The sequence below is a fragment of the Aquila chrysaetos genome, chromosome 6 (genome assembly GCF_900496995.4).
Source record: "Aquila chrysaetos chrysaetos chromosome 6, bAquChr1.4, whole genome shotgun sequence".
Lineage (NCBI taxonomy): Eukaryota > Metazoa > Chordata > Aves > Accipitriformes > Accipitridae > Aquila > Aquila chrysaetos.
In genome coordinates, this window is record NC_044009.1 from 43791292 (window position 1) to 43804709 (window position 13418).

Consider the following 13418-nt stretch of genomic DNA (forward strand, 5'->3'; position numbering starts at 1 on the left):
AGAGAGAGAGAGAGGGGAGGGGAAAAAGGGTTTCTGATTCGGCTCCATAAACAAAATATAAACTGCATTCAAGTGCCAGCATAGCAACAGCTTGGGAATATTGTCCATCTCTCATATCACAAGCATGACAGATTCCATTGTGACTTTAGTTTATCCATAATAGGAAATATTTATGTTGTGCCTGGCCTTTTCTATTTGTATCTATTAGATTGTAGAAGGAATACACTAAAATACTGATCCCTGCTATCATTTAACTCTTTTACTTTTTTTCCTCTGCTTGCTATCTCCTGTATATTTAATGCTTAACATCTTGCTGCTAAGAGAGTCTCAAATGGAAATATATAAAGGAGATCTGCTCGATTTTGATCAGTATCAGATAAAATCTTTTTTAATTCTCCTGTCTTCTCTCCCCATCTCCACCCCCATTTGGACACCAAATCCTGCAATACCATTTCTTGGGCTCAGAAAGTTTGACAAGCTTTCTGTAAATTAGATACAGAAAGATAAGCACCAACATCTTCATTTCTACCCACAGACCCAGAATACAGGTTATGTCAAGGGATGCTAGGCATGTCAACAAGGGAGTGCTTATCCATAACAAGAGACCATTTCAGAAGCCCCCCAGACTCTAGATCCTTTCATAACATCATTTATAAGTACTTAGCTTTCTCCTGTGATTCCTGCTGTGGGGCATTATCACATGCAATGGGAAAGAAACCTCTGCTAGTCTCTTTTAAGCTATTGATAAAGCTCAGCACTACAATGAACTGAAGTCTTCAGGTCTGGTGTGGCAAGGTGCTAGGCACCCTTATCTCCCAGTGATGCCGAGAAAGAGCTGGCATTAATCTCCTGGGAGGGAGGAAGGACATAGCTAAAGGCTAAGACAAGTGCTCTTCATTCCCATAAGAATATTTGGTACACGGACCATTAGCTAATTCAGTCAAATGAGCATCCGAAGACCCTGGCATTAAAGGGCACTTCACAGAAGATGCTCAGCAGCCTGCAGGACTAAATGCATTGTATGAACCCAGATACCCCTAAAAGGGAGGGCACCTGGAGAGCTGATCAAACGTGATGGATAGATTCAGACAGGTCTGCCTAGGACATGTCTTTTTATTTTCCTGCAGCTCTCACACGTGGCACCTCTCTGATTTCACTGGGAACTATAACTGTGGTACTACAAAGCGAAAGGCACCCTTCTGGGTTGATGTGGGTAGGATAAGTATATACTTTGACACTTATTCTGTGCCAAGGAGCAAGATATTTTCCACACAATTAAGCTGACACAAATCATAAGTAAATAACTATTTGCAATGGGCTTTTATGGCATGTTTGCCTCTCTTTTATGCTAATATATATCACATATAGCTCCCCAAAAGTCAAAGGAATCACCCAGCCACCAAATCTGTAAGGCAGAGAACTGGGTCTTTTCATGATACAAAACTACATGAAATAAAACGGGATGTATCAAATCACAGAATCTGTATCTTAAGTGGAGGGAACCATTTAACATACCAGGATTCCTCTGTAGGTAGGAGATACTTAGCACAGAAAGTTGTGCTTTGAAAAGTGTTAAATAATTCTGATTTCATAATTTCATGCCACAGTTTGATGGTCAATTTGACTTTCAGGTATCTTAAAATCTGACTAACCTCTTTAAATTTTACTTAATAGCTGACATTTACATCTTCTCATCTTTTGTTTTTGAACGATTTGTGTAATTACTTATATAAAGATACTAAATGACTTTAATATTCACAGGTTTGATTTGCTGATATATGGAGTCTACAATCAAAATCCCAACCCTGAGTGTTCTTACAGATATCAGTGTCCTATTTTCTCTCAAATTAGCAATGTCACGCAAGCTTTGAGAGACTGTAATTACAACCTCAACAGAGCAGAAAAGCCCCAGCAGCCAGCCAGGCTCATTCTGCTCAAAAATGAGTCTTCCCTTGTCTTTAACACTGGGGAGTTCTTCCTTCTTGCATCTAAGTGCTGTGACTATGATCCAAATTCTGCCTTTTTTTGGACCCAGCAATGCTACAGGTTTTTGTGCAAATGTCAGTATGGCAGAATTTGACCAGCTTGACTTTAATCTGCCCTGATTTGTCACACAGTTCTGCCAATTGAGTTCCTTAGATGGTATGGAAAATTGGTGCTGCTTTTCTCCAGAATGCGTGTTCGCACACTAGCACAGCGTACGGACAGTCAAGTGTGCAGTAAACAAAGAGCACAATAGCTCAATGTGTTTGTCACAACCAGTTGGGCTACCGGTCTCTAGTTACTAGGTTAGCTAAGCTATTTCAGGGAAATTAAGACTGTATGCCAAAATTAGGTACCTAGATTTCTTCCTTTGCTGTGCTATCTGAGCATCTCACTAATACTGTGAAATAAGGCAGTATTAACCTTCATTTTCTAGGAAGTGAGTCACGGAAAGAGATAAGGGCAGGTTTAAAGGTAGTCAAGATGATAAAACATGCAGAGAAGTTTGTAGCAAGTGTAAGTTAATAAGCCCTCTTTGCTGACTTCTTCCCCTTCCTCTTCTCAGGACTCAACCGACCTGCTTAGACTGGGATGTAAATATCCCAGGGGACACCTGCTTTATATCTTTTGCTATTTAAATATTCTTTAATCAGTTTTTAAGTGATATTAGCAAGCAGTAGCCCTTATATCCAGTGAAGCACCTCAGTCACTACATTATATTACTGTTGGTAAAGCTGAGCAGAAGCTCTGTGACTAGCTCAGCGAGGAAAGACGGATTTCTACAGAAATCTGCAAGGCTAAAATCCATTAAATATTCTGTTTGATGAACAGCTTAGTCCAAAACCTTGGCAAGCTTCAATTAATTAAAAAGAAAGGAGAAATGTGTGGAAAGCCTTTGCCATGCAGGAGTCCAAATGGACTGGCATTGTCATGATGAACACTAAAGAACAAAGTCAATGGGGTTGTACCAGTACACATGAGATCCTTAGGGCCAGCTGTCACCCCACCTTACACAGGTTTTATGGAGATGTAAAGTCTCTGAGGCTGATGAGGTTGCTTTGGGCTAGTTACCTGAAGGTACTTGAAATTTATGTCTGCACATGTCATACAGGGCTGGTTGAATTAATACCTGGCCAGAACATATAGAAGTATTAAGTTCTCTAAGTGCCAAATATGGCTATTTCTGCATCAGTTGTCATCTGATAAAGGACAGCTTTAGTCTTACTGATATCAGAAGCAGAAGCCTGTATATTTGTCATCCATCAGTTGTCTTAGAGTATATGTATGTTTTAAAGAGAGACAGAGGCAAAGACAGAGATGAATCAAAAAAAGCTGCAGCAGTATCTCAATTTGGTTTCAAGTAACTCTATATGGGCAAATATTAAATTGTATGACAGGGAAGGTTCTGCCCCCACCAAGCTTTAGCTAAAAGCAGGCCTCTCCTTACTGTGTTCCTGTTCTGCAAAGCGCAGAAGGTTTGTTAAGTTTGTATTAGCAGCTTTGACAAACAGTTGTTCAAACATATTTTAAGCCTCCTAGGCACATGATAAAGAAACATATATATTACAAATGCCATACAAAAACGAGGGTTCTCAGGAGCTGAAAGCAGAGACCTGTGCCAGCAGGTCTCAAAAGGAGAATTTCTACCCATGAGATCATGTTATCCTATTCACAGTACAGAACAGAGGGAAAGTTTTGGAATTCAAATCCTTTTGAACATGATACTGTAGCTGCAACAGAAGGGGCAGATTTATAGATCTGTAGAGTGGTTAATATGCTTTTGTATTTACCAAAGCGTTATGTCTTGTACATTAGGTCAAGTTCTCCAATATAGAACAGTATGGTTTTATCACGCAGTTAGTAAAATGCAGCATAAAATCCATTTTAGCTACTGCAGAAGAAGATCATTTGACACTAACAGCAGCTCCCAACAACTGCTGAGTTGAAGTCAGGTGCTTCCAGACAGCAAACCTTTCTCCTCCAAGACTGAAGGAAAGCAGGTACGGCAGAAAGGAAAAAAATCACAGGCTGGGTATGAACGTGAGACCAGCTGGGATGTGCTGTCCTTTGAGGTTGGTATCAATTAAGGAAGCCACTGAGCAGCTCTGAAAAAACATACGGGACCAGCCTTCAGAAAGCAGTGCAAGGGTTAGGGAGAGTAAAAATGAGTTTTAAGCAACTGCAGCCAGCTATCCCATGAACTGCCTGAGCACTGCATATGCGTGAAGTGTTAGCAGTAACATTTGAATCTACAGTGGGCTAAGACCACTAAATACCAGGCTCATTGTACATCAGCATCATCACTTTCTTCTTCTACCCCTCTTCTTTTAACATATATTCTTGTTTTAATATGCAGGATATACTGGCTTAAGAAAAGGAATAAGAAGAATTCTTTCAAAGAAAGAGGAATAAAATGGGTGTGAACTGGGTAACATAGTCTGATTTACATGTTGGGGAGGGTCAACAAGAGGGTTAGCAGGAGGTGCGTATGCAACTACATTAGTTCCGCAGCCAACTAACTTAATCTCTAAACTGCATCTAAGAAAAGCCTACCTGCCAGAAGGAAAAAAGTACAGTACATTGCAACTGTGTACTGAGGAAGCTAATGGAGCATTTTATGGATGAAAAAAGAGTGCAGCAAGCCTAGGTCAATAAAGATGGGCTGAACTCTAGGAAAGAAATTAATGTAACTATACAATAATAGGAATAAATATTATACAATCATCCATTTGTGCAGATTTGGATGCAGAAAATAAGTAATATTATGATGTTTCTTGAGCATGTGATCATTCACCTAGTGACTGTATTATAATACACATGTACAATGTTAGTTTTACAGTTGAATATGCTGCCTTTTCTTTTGCATCTTTTAGTTTTTGAAGGTAGAACCATGACTTTTCTGAATATAGCTCTGTCTTGGGAGTTTTTAAGCTTAATATTATATTTCCATGTGCATGGAAGAATGTCCATGTGTACCTCATGACATTTCTGCATGCCTCACTGCATATGATAGAAACTCTTTCAGAAGATGCTGTTACTTTAAGGATTGACTTGTCATATAATAAAATTATATCTGTCAGATTGCTGAGATTTAGAGAGACCTTTGGACTGAAAGTGCATGGATTGCCACTTACATGTTGGTTTAGAAGATTTTATCACATTCTACATGGCTGGCAACAATTTAACCAATTCTCAAATTTTGTATCACACTTTTTTAGAAGATTTTCGTTCTTTATAAAGAAGGTTAAGGTATTTTACTTCCCATGTTTATTATATATGAAGTTGTTGAAATAATGAGGGCAATAAAATTGAATTTAGCATTGTCTTTATTGGTATGAAGGTTACATTCATAAGCTTTGTTTGTTTTAATAGGTTTATTGTACAGTCTTAGGCATATGCTATTATGCAGCGATGGATATGCTATGAATATTTTTGTAATTGTGGGTAGTATAAAAGTCATTTTCTGTTAGATTGCACAAATCCATTACATTAGTAGAAAGATACATTATTGTAATAGGATTAATGTGCAACACATAAACATGATCAGTAATATTCTTTTTGATAAATTATCTCATTTTAATCACTTGGAATGTAGAGAGATTTCAGGATAGTTCCATCTTTGATTTGCATAATTGTATTACAGACAGACAAATTGCATTATATTCTTCATTAACAATAGATGGCTTGTATAACTATTGTATTTTTGAAGACACTGCTCTTATGTTCATCCTGTAATTTGTCATTTTATGACACCACTGTTTAGCTTAGTTTGGAAAGAATAGAAACTAAAAGATTATTTGATTTTAGCTGAGTACAGTAATATCTTTGCATTCAACTGTAATGCAGTAAGCTATTGTTTGTTTTAACAAATTATAATCCAACAGCTAAAGTTAGTTAAAAAATATTCTTCTCATTTCTGGCAGATCCCACATTCATGGTTTTTCACAGCAAAGTGTTAGCACTCGTAAATGAACTTTAATATAAAAACACAACATAAAATTAAATCCGATCCATCAGAATTTTTTCTACTTCTCTGCTTGGGCTCGCTCTCCCCCTTTCATGTTTTTTCTCCCTTACATATGCGCACACACACAAACACATGCTCTGTCTAGCTTTCACTGAGTTATTTAATGTTTTTTAATTCCATAGGCTAAATAAAACAGCTGAATTGCAAATTATATCATAAAACGTATTATTCATTTCTTCAATGGCAAATCCTTCTTTTTCAAGATTTTGTGTTTTCTCTATGAAAAGCTAGTGTCAAAGATATTTTAGGATAAAACAAATCATTTTTTCATTTTTCTCTAACCAAGCCTTCTTCAATCATTTCTGACTGCTAAGAATACCAGTAAATTAAAAGTTAGTAGCTTGAGACAGGTTTACACTCCTACCAAATCAAAACCAGCTTCTTATTTTAGAAAACCTAATTGTTGCACTTTATTAGTGCACCTTGAGCATTGTGATTCTTTAAAAAGAAATTGGGTTTAGAAAGAAATTATTCTGGCTAAATCACAAATAGATACCTTTCTTTGATAACAAAACACAAAACTTAAGTTCCCGATATAAATGCAAGTCAGAATTCAGGCCTAGCTCACTGAAGCTTGCTATGTTAAACAGAATTTTAAAAATCTGGGCCAACATTCTTATAATTTGATCCTAATTTTAGGTTGTTAGTTTAGGTTCCAATCCTACAAGAGCATATTTATTGTTGCATGTAATGAGTAATTCTATCAATGCCGATATAACCAGTCTCAAATGAAAGCCTGATCCTATAAAGCCAATGCGAGTATGGCTATGAGTCCAAAGAGTCCAGGATTAAAGCCTCTTCACCCACCTACTGACACCTACCACAGCTCTGCCCTCCCTAATAATGGGGATTTTTTACTCAAATACACACTGGAAATAAACTTTACAGAGATGGGAAAAAGAGAAAGAGTTTGGACCAAATTTACATGTTCCTTCAGCAGCTAAAACACATTATTACAACACTTTTGAGGCTTGTAACATGGCTGGTTTTGTCAAAATGGGTCAAAAATAAAATAAAAATCTATATCTTGTGTTTTTTCATTCTTCTGGAGAAGAAACATATAAAATTACCAAAACACAAGTTCACACAAATTTGTTAGAACTCCATGCATCTTCTATAGACCAAAAGGGATAAAACAGGTACAACAAAGGTAGAAAAATATAGCTAAATCTATTTGTAGGGAACTGAATGAAAACTCTTAACTTGATTTGGTTATGCTTTTTAAGGTCATTCTTTTTAATTTTCTCAAAATAGCATTCATATAAGTTGTATTTGCCCACTCTGATCCTGAAAGTGTTATCAGATATTTTTGCAAAAGGCTGAAGGTTCATGTTTTGCTATCTGTCTTCTTGAAATCTCTTTGAATGTCTCCACTGTAGCTTGGCAAAATCTTAGTGCTTCAACAAGGGAGGATAAACATTATCCGCACCATCACGTGGCCTCCATGGCTGACTGCATACTGAGAATTAACAGTTAATGAACTCTGCATATGCAAGGACAGTTTCTGAAACAGACTGGCAAAAGGAGATCACATCCTAGTGCTGACGAATGAGAAAATGTATAAAATTCAGAGTCTGCTTGCAGATAATTCCCAAACACAAAATAGAATTACATTTGCAAGCAATTTACGACCAACAAATTGCCAAGCAATGTGTACATTTACATCAGCTCTGTCAAAAGTCATTTTCAAAAATGTTTCAGCACTGATATCTACAGCTGACCTCCCCAACCCACACAGCATCACACATAGCTGATGTGTCAATCTGTGAGGTTTTTATACTGCTTGACACCTCAGATCAAACACAGAGACATACTGCTTTTTTCAGTTCCAATGTTTTGTGTGTTTGTAAATGTGCACATTGCAACGCAATTGAGATTTAGGGTCATACATATTTAACACTCTAAAGAACTCCAGGAAATTTCTTTTTGCTGCTTATACTAAATAGCCAGAAGTCTTACAGAGCAAGTAATGTGAAAAATAAGCTTATGCTGTTATTTACCATCACAATAACTCATCTAATCAAATACACACGGGCCACACTTTCTCAGAAGCACAATTCTTTAGACTGTTTGGGCAAGGGCAAAACAATCACATCCTCACCACTGCATCAGTTGCATGCACCACGGCTCACTGCCAGATATGCTCTTCCAAATTATCTCTCTCTGTATTCTCCAGATGAAAAGCCATGCCACTCTGAATGAGGTTTCACTCACCATAAGTAGCCTGTGTGACCATCTCACATACGATAAACTGGACTTGGAAATAAGTATGGGTACGCCTGACTTCTGATCACCACTGACTCATCCTCCGACCTGAGATAAGCATATTCTGCTTCTATCTCTGCACGTATTGTTTGTTCTCTCCATTAAGATGTCCCACAGCCAGTTTGCCTGCCTGTGTGATTTAACCATGGACATTAGAAAGATAAATAGGGAGCAATATTTTAGGATGTGTATTTATTCTCCTCCTAATAGCTTGCCTTCCACCACCTAACTCTTAGTAATGCAGTTGAGGAACTTTCCTCAGAGTGTATGTATTACAGCATCAGTGTTTTTAATTCTTGAAAGTTTTCCTTGCCTACCAAGAGGTTAATTATAAATATCAACAGGAATAAAAGCCACCACATGTAAAAATATATCAAACCAGGAAAAAAAAAAACCAAAACCCCAAACCAATTTCTCCTTTTTTAACATGTTTCCCTTAAAATAATTCTTCTGTCTTCAATCCCTCTTCCAGAGATCCCTCTGAATAGAAAAATGGGATGCATATGCTGTATTGTCCATATGGAAACTAAACATAACCCCCTTCAGGAATTAATAAGATTAAGTTACACTTCAGTGGGAAATCAGTGTACATAAATTAATGAAAATTTCCTGTGGATGGTGGCAAAGAAAGCCACTCACTGTGTTAGCGAACTGATGCAAACAGACATTTTATGATGAGGAGATTTACTGAAGAAGAAGAATTAATAGGACCCATCTACTGTCTATGACAGAATATAGGTGACCTTAAGTGTCCCCTATGAGTCAACGTTTTCTGTTGCGTCTGTAAATGAACCAGCAAGTATGTTCTGATGCTTTCTATCTTAGACATCAGGTAAGAATTTTTTCCAGTCATGAAAAATGTCTCTTGCAGGCAATCATATCCGTGCGTGCTTAAAGGTAAGAATGTGTTTAAATGCTTCTGATATATGGCTTCAAAAACTGGCCAGCATCTGCTATTGTCTTACACACTCTTCTCTGCAGGAAAGCACCAGCTTCCGTCAAGTAAGCATTCATTAGAAATTCTCTCTTGTCCTTGGATATCTTACTAATGGTTGTACCTCTCATTCCCTTTCAGAGCTGTGAATGTTACAACAGGCCAATGCTGGTGTCTTCTAGGGTCCCCAGATTCTCTCATTTCAGGCTCACCATCAGCCAGAGGATGCATGGAAATTCATTTCATCCTATTACTGGGAGGTTACTTAGTTCTTTCAGTCCTAGCATCAGCCTTTGATTTTGATATTGATAGCAAGGATGCTTTTGAGTCACATTTTTAGAGGTGGTTCTTGGAGTACAGGCTTTATCTTGAAAAATCTTTTTTTCCTCTATTCAGACATCTCCAAATGTGGTAGTGGACATCTCTTCTGTAGGCCACCACATACAGATCTAGGGAAATGGGGTTTCTTTCTCTTCTATCTTCTACCTGCTATTTTTGCTTGCTGGTGAACAGTGATATTAAGCACAGTTCTTTGAATGCAAGATATACCCAAATCTCGGCTGTTTTAAGTTAAATATTCTTCTAATTAGGTTTATTCTTTCAGAATCCAAACAATTTTTCATACAACCAAGCAAGCTAAAAGAAGAAAATGGCATTTGTGTCATCTGCAAGATGTCAAATTTATTAATGTGTTGTCTAGTGCACATCAAAGTATCAAAGAAGAAAGCCTCCAAAATTTCCATAGGGATCCTATTTCCTTATTTATTAAAGCTCTCTTAGAAAGCATTTCCCAGCATTTGCATGTGCCTATTTTTATTCTATTACCCCTAGTTATGTTGTACCTAGGATCACTAACTACTAATTTATTTTGATGGTTAAAGCTAACCCAATAATATTTGATCAAATAGTCATAACATATTTAAGATTCCCAAGTCTGAGATTATGTTTGGTACTTTAACATTTATTGTAGCTGTTGGAGCTCTTAGTGCTTTTAAAATTCTCCTTGTGATGTGCAACTGTTATGTGGAGTTTAAATATCTCACCACCAAATGAAGTGACTGTTTTATATACTAGAGAAGTATCTTAGAGATACAAAAATGTATCGTTGCCCTCCTATTCTTTTCCCCAAGGTGCCCTAGGAAGCATCCAGTCACTTTAGATAAATGGAATGACAACTGTTAAAGGACTTAAGTGCATTTAAAATTCAGAACTGAATAAATAATTGTTTATAACTGTGGGAAACATGAGGAAGTTCCATTGTTCCTTTCAGAAGTTGTCTTATACACACATATCAAAATAAAAGAAAACCTCTGAAATGGTTAGTAGCAGCATCCTACAGGGAATAAATATAACCACAGGAACAACAGGTATTTTTTCAGAGCTCCCATTGGAACTAATACTTAACTCTAGATCAAACACAGGGGCTATTCTGGGATCTGAAAATGGGCTTCCCAAAAAACCCAAATGCTCACAGGATTCATGTTTCCCTTTTAACCAGCAAAATAAACACTCCATAGACTTATAAGCAATGGGTTTATTTCAAATAACAGTAAATGGCCTTCTAAGGTCAATATATTAGTTTTCCTCTAGATATACAGTTTCAATAGCAAGTGATGCATGAAGTCTGTTAAGCCTTTTGAATTGTCTATCAGTTCTGGGAATTATAGATTTTAACCCATATAGATACTTGGCTCAACCACAAAATGAAAAATCATTAAGAAAAAAGCACTGTATATTATTACTCCAATATGTATTTGTGATCTAGAATTGGCATTTCAATACACAAAGAAAATTCCTAGAATCATCCAGCTAAATGCAAATGGGTTCTATAAATACTTTAAATAACAGAAACAAAAAAGCTCATCAGAATTTACTACTCATCCAAGTGTATATAGCTTTTTCTATTGCACATCCGTAAACACTCTTTGTACTTCTACAGTTGATTGAATCAAAACATGAGAAGATCTGAAAACACTTTTGTAGCTTTCTTTAAGTTGTACTACTACCGTAATATCTTCCCTGGTAGTGCACAGCCCATATTCTGTAAATAAATGTGTGTTTCATTTTCAATTGGAATTTCATTAATCAAACCACAGTAATAGTGGAGTATTTAAAACACATTTCTCTAAAAAGGGGGTAGAACATGCCAGCAAACTACTGATACAGTTCTACTGCACAATGATTTAAACCATCTGAGGAGATGGCCTTCTGCCTTTGGATTTCATGACAGCCCGGGCTCGAACTCCTTCCCTTCTTAGGGGCTCTAAAAGCAACTCCAACACAGTAATGAACTCATATCTCCCCTTCTGGGAGACAGACATGTATTTCCTCTCCCCATTTCATTCACAGGGAAATTCAAGCAGAAAGAGGTAGGTTAATGCATAGGTGCCGTATCTATGAGTCAAACTCAAGGGCACATAGGTTACAGTGACCTACCTTTAGTAACAATACCTTCAGATGTAGTTGGCAACTGCTGACATCATATACAGTATTTCATCTGAAGCTGGAAAAGTATTTTAGTGATGAAGAAATAGGAAAAGTGAGAAGAGAGTGACATTAAAATGTCCTTCATTCACTGGGCTGAACAAACACAAAATATCCAGTATCCAAAACCTTTGCCCTCACCTTCAGAAGGTAACAATGGGGAGCCAGCAGACTGGACCCCAGATGCTATCTAACATGGCAACTGCAGCAAAACCATCAGTAACTGCCTCCTGTATAAAGATGGGTTGTACATGAAGCTTTCAGTTAAGGTGTAGGTAGCTAGAGCACAACTGCACAAAGACTTTCCTGATTTCCAGGAATACCTATGGCCTTTGACGTTTGCAAATTTAGGACAGAAATCAACGCTGTATCCATTAAAGGCAACTAGCACTTGCTATCAGCTTCGTATTTTGGTCCTTGATGTACAATGCTGTAGGGAGAGAGAGGGATGGAACAAAAGGGAGAAGAATTACTTTCCTAAGATTCTCTGAGGATTTCAGGCAGAACAATAAAAAACTAAATTAACTTATTCATTTTTATCACCTGATGAGCATAATTAGCAAACAGTGCATAATGACAGCAAATAATGGTTCTTTTTCCCCTATTAAGATAGCTTAATGACTCTATTTTCCCACAGTCTTAAAGCTCTGCTGTATTTACCAGTTGTACTTACCTGAAAAATGTTTTGTCTGTCAATATTGAACTTAACAAAATGCTTAACTACAGCACATAATGATCCTAACACAAAGCAGCATTCGAGCTAAGCATGGAGGCTTTTGCAGCTCTCACTGTGCTGAAACCTCTGCGACAGCAACTCAGGAAAGAAATGTGATGTAGCAAAATTTAATAATTCACCTCATCTTCCCTGTATGATGACTAATAAGCAACCTTCATTTGTGATGTGCTTCTTTCTTTTATGAGTTTCACTATCCATGTATGAATCCCAGAACAACCATCTAGAGAAACCTGATGGTAGAATGGCATTTTAATATAAGCACTTTAATATACAGCTTCAGGATCCAGGTACCCTTTGGTAACATTGAACTATCCCTTTGGGTTTCAAGGTTGTGAATAAGGTTATCAAGCTGGCTTGCTCTATACTCACACTGAGAGACCTTGCAATTAAACTTGGGGAAATGGATTTGCTGAATTTGCTAGTGTTGAAATCAGCTTTTTGCAACAGGAACAAGATGCAAACTGTCTTGTCCAATGACAGAATTTTCATGCTTTATCTTCAACACCAAGTGACACTGATGGCATTGGCAGCTATTGCTATCTACTGCCAGACAAAACAAATTCAAACTAATTTGGATGGAGTATAAAATATACCTCTCCTCAGGGCACAGTCTTGCAAGACCCCTGGAGACTGAACTCCCATTGATTTCCCTTGATTTAAAAGGCACAAATGATTCGCATGACCAGATCCAGAATGGATAAAGATGGAGAACAGCAGTGATTCTGATATCATCCTAAAAGCCTCTCTGACCCTCACTGTATGGCCATCCTTTGATTCATCTGTCACAGCTGTGTCTAACAGAAGTATTTACTTTCAAGGGTCTTCCCAGTTTATTGTATTTTACCTACTGTTTCCCAGTCACAGCCTAAATGTCAACCTGTCTCTTCCAGATATCTATTCCTCCAATTTCTTGTTGTCATGTGAGGACATCAGAAGTATCTCTTAGTTCTCTTTTTCTACAGCAACTTGCCCAACATGACAGTAGTCTG